The sequence below is a fragment of the Heterodontus francisci genome, chromosome 22 (genome assembly GCF_036365525.1).
Source record: "Heterodontus francisci isolate sHetFra1 chromosome 22, sHetFra1.hap1, whole genome shotgun sequence".
Lineage (NCBI taxonomy): Eukaryota > Metazoa > Chordata > Chondrichthyes > Heterodontiformes > Heterodontidae > Heterodontus > Heterodontus francisci.
The window spans coordinates 50,317,390-50,323,241 of NC_090392.1; positions in this window are offsets into that span (position 1 = coordinate 50,317,390).

The following is a 5,852-nucleotide window of genomic DNA, read 5'->3' on the forward strand; positions in this document are numbered from 1 at the left end:
TTAACTACTGTTATTTTAGGGGGGGGGGAAAGAGGGGGAGAATGAATGGGGGAAGTTAGATTAAAATAAAAGTTACAAGGTCTTTAGATATAGGTTTATCTTAATAGTGTTTAAGATTTAGTTGTTTAATAAATAAATAGTTAATTTGTTGTTGTCTAAAGATACCTGGTTTGGTTTGTTTCATTCTGGGGTTACTAGAATTTAATTTGGCAGTATTCCGACTGGGCGTGAAAGCTTAATAATACACTGCAATTTGTGGAGTGACGGGATTGAATAGACAGTATGATGCTCCCACCGCAGTCAGAACAATATCTCTGTCTTTTCATCCAAGTCATTAATGTCGAGTGTAAATAGCTAAGGTCCCAGCACTGATCCTCACTATTCACTGCTTGCCAACTTGAAAATGCCCAAATTATGCCCACTCTCTGCTTCCTGTCTATTAACCAATCCTCTATCCACGCTAATATATTACCCCCAAACCATGAGCTTTTACCTTGCCTATTAGTTTTTTATGTGGCACCTTATTGAATGCCTTTTGGAAATCCAGGTACACTGGATCTACTGGTTCCCAATAATCTACCCTACTAGTTACATTCTCAAATAAAACTAAAATTTGTCAAAGAGGATTTCCCTTTGGAAAACCATGCTGACTTGTTCAAATCATACTATGCTTTTTCCAAGCGCATTGTTAAGACTTCTTTAATAGTAGTTTCCAGCATCTTTCCAACAACTTATATTAGGTTAACTGGCCTGTAGTTCCCCGTTTTCTCTCTATCTCCTTTCTTGAAAAGCAGTGTATATTTGCCAACTTCCAATCGGACGGGATCATTCCTGAACCCGAGGAATTCTGGAAAATCATAGCCAGCGCATCCACTGTCTCTGCAGCTATCTCTTTTAGAACCCTGGGATGTAGGTCATCAGGTCTGGGGGACTTGTTAGATTTTAGTCCCTCAAGTTTCTCAAATACTTTTTCCTCGGCTGATATCAATCTCTTTAAATTTCCTCACTCTTTTCAGCCCCTAGGTTACTGTTTATTTCTGGTATGGAACTCGTGTCTTCTACTGTGAAGACAGACACAAAATATTTGTTCAATGCCTCTGCCATTTCCTCATTCCCCATGATGATGTCTCCTGTCTCTGCCTCTAAGGGACCAACATCTAATTTAGTTACTCTCTTCCTTCTTATGTATTTATAAAAGCTCTTATAATTTGTTTTCATATTGCTGGCTAGTTTACTCATTCTATTTTTTCCCCTCATCAACTTTTTGGTGGCCCTTTGCTGGTTTCTAAAACACTCCCATCCTCAGACTTGCTACTCTTTTTTGCAACATTGTAAGACTCTTCTTTCAGTCAAATACTCTCTAACTTTGAGTGAGTCATGGATGGGTCTTTCTTGAGTTTGTTTTTTTGAACAGAATCTACTTTTGTTGAACCCTTTGAATTTTTAAAATGTTTCCCACTGTTCATTTACCACCATACCTTCCAATCTCTTTACCCAATTAACCTTAGCCAGTTCTCCCCTTTGTAATTAGCTTTAAGCCTAAGATTCTTGTTTGTAATTGAAATGCGTCACTTTCAAACTTAATGAAATTCAGTGGAACTATGATCACTATTTCCCAGTGGATCTTGTACTATGACATTGCTAACTAACCTTGTTTCATTACACAATGCAAGATCTAAGATAGCTTTATCCCTAGTCAGTTCTCCGACATATTCCTCCAAAGAAACTGTTATGAAAACATTTACAAATTCATCTTCTAGACCACTGTTGCCAATTTGATTTGTATACAGATTGTTGTAGGGTATTCCCAAGCACAGAGGCACCTGCAATAAATATCATACTGTTTAAATATTATTTGAGTAACCAGTAACATATAATATTAGTGAACAGTGAGGAGGTTGTAAAGCACCATGGGGCTCAGTGAACGTGACCACATTCCACAGGAGCTGAGTAATCCAATCTCAAACAAAAGGCTAATTAAAATGAAAAGCAGACACCCTTGTGGAATGCTGACAAAGGTGCTAGCCTGTAACGAGGTGAAAACGTCATGAGTAGTCTCCTATCTATGTATGGGCCGGTAACGAGGTGAAGATAAGGGGGTATGGAAAACATCATGAGTAATCCCCTATTTGTGTATGGGCCGGTCATGCAGCCCCTCTATGCCTAGTAACCGCTTCTATTGGCTCTAATAATCAATGTATATAATCGATAATCATTGTGATTGGACCATGTCCGGCCGGGATGGGCTGAGTAACTGTTTGAAAATGTATAAGTATAGATGATTTTCCTTTGTTCAGTGGAGAGGCATCTGGACAGCCCAGTGACCTGCGCCCCGCTGGCGTAACTAAATAAACTGTTTGACATTGGAGCAGACCTGAGTGTCGAGTGATTCTTCTAGATTCATTCCTGCTAACAATTGGCGTAGTCGGCAGGATCAGGTGTAAGTCAACTCTTCTGCGAACCTGATATCCCAAACACCCAGCCTGAGCCGGAAATTAAGAGGACTGAGTCCCACGTTAAGGCCAGGAATTTAGTGGGCGAAGGGAACGTAAAGGGGCAAGGGGGAGTTGGCTGGAGCCTGATCCCGAACTTGAGAACAGGATTCGGCGGTCGTTAATGCCATCAGGAATACCGGGTGAGTATCTTTAAAGCTTATCCCGGGGCCGGGTGGTGTTTCGCGACCGACGAATGCCAAGTTTGTGAACAGGATCTGAACAATGGTCAAATGGTGGTAGGTAGTTCGTTAAGAGATGTAGGCACTGTCAGGGAGGGTTTGGAATATATGTATGCGTATATATATCATAAGCTTGTTGTATGAAATACGGACAGACTTGTGACCCGACAGTTAGCCAGGAGACGGTCTACTACAAGTTGCGCTAGGTTAAAAGCGGACCTCAGAGTAGATTCTAACGGTTCTAATCCTACCCAAGCCTGGCCAGTGAAAAGATAGAGCTCGAGCGGGGACCAGAGGGGTCCCTTACCTGCCACCTGGCAGAGAAACATAAAAAGTTGATTGATAAGATGATTAAATCTAATTGGAATCCTCACGACCCTGCCGCAAAACAAAAGAGAATGGTGACGAAAAGAAGAAAAGCGTTCACTAAGTTTATGGCAGAGCGACATAAAAGACTATGTTTTCGATTAAAAACAAGTTACTGTCTTTGATTCGACTGTGAGAATGTTGGAAGCGTACACGAATGAATTGAATGTCTGGGATGTACAGCCTGTGTTCTGTGGAACTTGTGTTCTGTAGAACTGACTGTCGTTAACTCTTTGTTGTCTGGCTTTAATGTTGAAAGCATGAGTCTATTAGGTTGTTTGGAATTGAATGAGTGTGAAAAGTGATTGTTGAGTGTGTTCATTTCGATTTAAGATTGTGCACCCAGGAATGGGATATAAACTTGAATTATATTTTCAGTTAAAGTTTTATTATTTTAAAAGTTGGTTTTGCAACTGTGAAAAGGCAATGAACAATTTTCTAAGAGATAAGCTTCAGCCTTGAAGGTCTGAAGATGTTTGGCAGAAATCCAATTTGAAGTTTACAACTCCTGCTTTAATTGGAGTTCCAGTTTAAAATCTGTTCTAGTTTTTTGGAGTTTAAATTAAAGACATGTTTTACTGACTGTTTTAAGTAGCAAATGCCAGGAATTGGATATTGGTTTTAAGGGAGAGAAGGATAAGCAAAGGAGATAATGGAAAAGATTAAAGTTTGTGTAAGGAGCTGGTGTTAAGTCTTTTGTTGTAAGAATGTTAAATAACTTTTTCTTTAGTTTTTGGTTTTATTACAGTCATTTGAAAAGGCGCCCGAAGAATAAGAAAAAAATGACGTAACTTACCTATCTTTAAAAAAAAAAGCACGTGCTATTCTGTTATGTGTGTAGTTAATAAATATTATAAGTTAATAAATCTGAATTAAATTAATACTGTTAAGGTTAATTGACCTGTTTCGTAGAAAAGAAAAAACTGGAAATGTCATTTGCAACCACAATGAACTTTCAAGTTTAGCATGTCGAGTTTTGGGGGAGTCTTAGGTTCCGGACATAGGACTCACTCATATAACATCGGCAGTTTTGATTTTTAAATATTTATTGCAGTGAATTGGAATTTGGAATCATCTTTGTTATAAAAAAAAAAATCCTTGGATTAGAAACCTCTTACAAAAGATGCTAAAAGTTTGGAAACAATTGGAATTTAATCTAAAATGCTGTCTTTCCTGATGGAGATGGTTTCCTTTGAAGTTGATAATGTTACTAAAGATTTTGTTGTTTGAAAATCCTAAGGATACCAAAAAACATTTAAAATGGAGTTTAGTTCTTTTCCATTAAAAAAAGTTACGTAAAGCGACGCAGCGGAGAATGCTTTGCTCCGCCCATTTGGAGACAAGCAAGAAATTGTTGCAAGCACTTCTGCCTTTACTAAAAAAAAATGCAATATCACCAAGTCTGGGCATAAGAAATTGGAATCGATAAACAAAATTAAATTGATATGAGTGGTTATTTAAAGCATTCAAAAGGGAAATTTACTGTTATTTGAATTTGGAATAATCTGAGATGTCGAAAATCCAGTTTAATTTGGCAAGTTATTTAAGGAATTAAAATGTCATCTAAGGTAAAAAAATATATATATAGTAATGCCTGGAATCAAATGGAAATGTTTGATTTCGGTTTTAAGGAATTATGAATATTGATTGTAAAGGTTCTCCAGGGCTCAAAATGAAATAGAATTATAATTAATAGGAATTGGCAATTAGATCTGGCTGATGCAAGAGCTAATAAAGGAATTCTGGGTATAAACAAATGGTGAAATTAGAATTCAAACAGCTAAAATAATATCGTGTGAAATTTCCAAGAAGTCTAGAATTTTCCAGTGAAAGTCAGGAAAGTGTAGATAAGACTGGCAATTGTTAGTTTTCTCTTGGAGATATGAGTTTTTAAGGAGAGCTACATTTGAAAGTCTGGCCATTTTTGATCTTTTGATAAGATCACCTGGCGAATGGGTCTCAAACATGTTTACTGACTTGAGAAACAGCATGGCATGAAATGTTTAATGCAGCCAGTGCAGTGAGACAACTCACATAGACAAAATGACTTTATAATAATCAGGATAAATTAAACACCTTAATAACGACAGGAAGGGCAATGAGGTTGCCAGGGGATGTCATAGCAGGTCGTGAGGAAATAGGACCCGCAAGAGAAAGGGTTGAAAGATTTTTGAAGGAGTTGTGCAGACAACTGCACAAGGTGAGGCAGGAGGTTCTATAGAAACATGATAGAGGAACAGACAAAGGTGCCTGTTGTGGGAGACAAAGTAATGGTAAAGGGAAGGGCCGATGGAAACATTGGTCCCAACTGAAGGTATATAAAGACAACAGCAAATGATAGACTCCGAAATAAACACCACCTGGTACGCAAAGAGATACCGGGAATGGTAGAATACACTTGAGAATGGACTACTCGGGGGGCTGAGAATAATGGTAGTGTTGATAGGCATTTGGATTATTATTAGATAGGCTACTAACTGGGTAAGGATTGTGGGGAACGAAGCCAGAGCGTGATGGGACCATATAGATAATTTCGAAAGAGTAGAGATGATAAGAATATAAATTAACTCCTGGATGCCCCAGGACATGTTCGGTCCCCACAGGTAGACATGTATCCCTCATCAGGGGATACTCACAACATGGACAAGTACTAACACCTGGTGACCACCAGGGCAGTGTGTTTAAATTACAGATATAACCACTAGTGGCGAATGGGAAAGAACCGGACTGCAGTGGCTGTGGGGCTTGATGCTAATATCTGGAGAGGAAGAACAAAGACCCGGTAATGGATGCACACGGATTAATGAAAGGA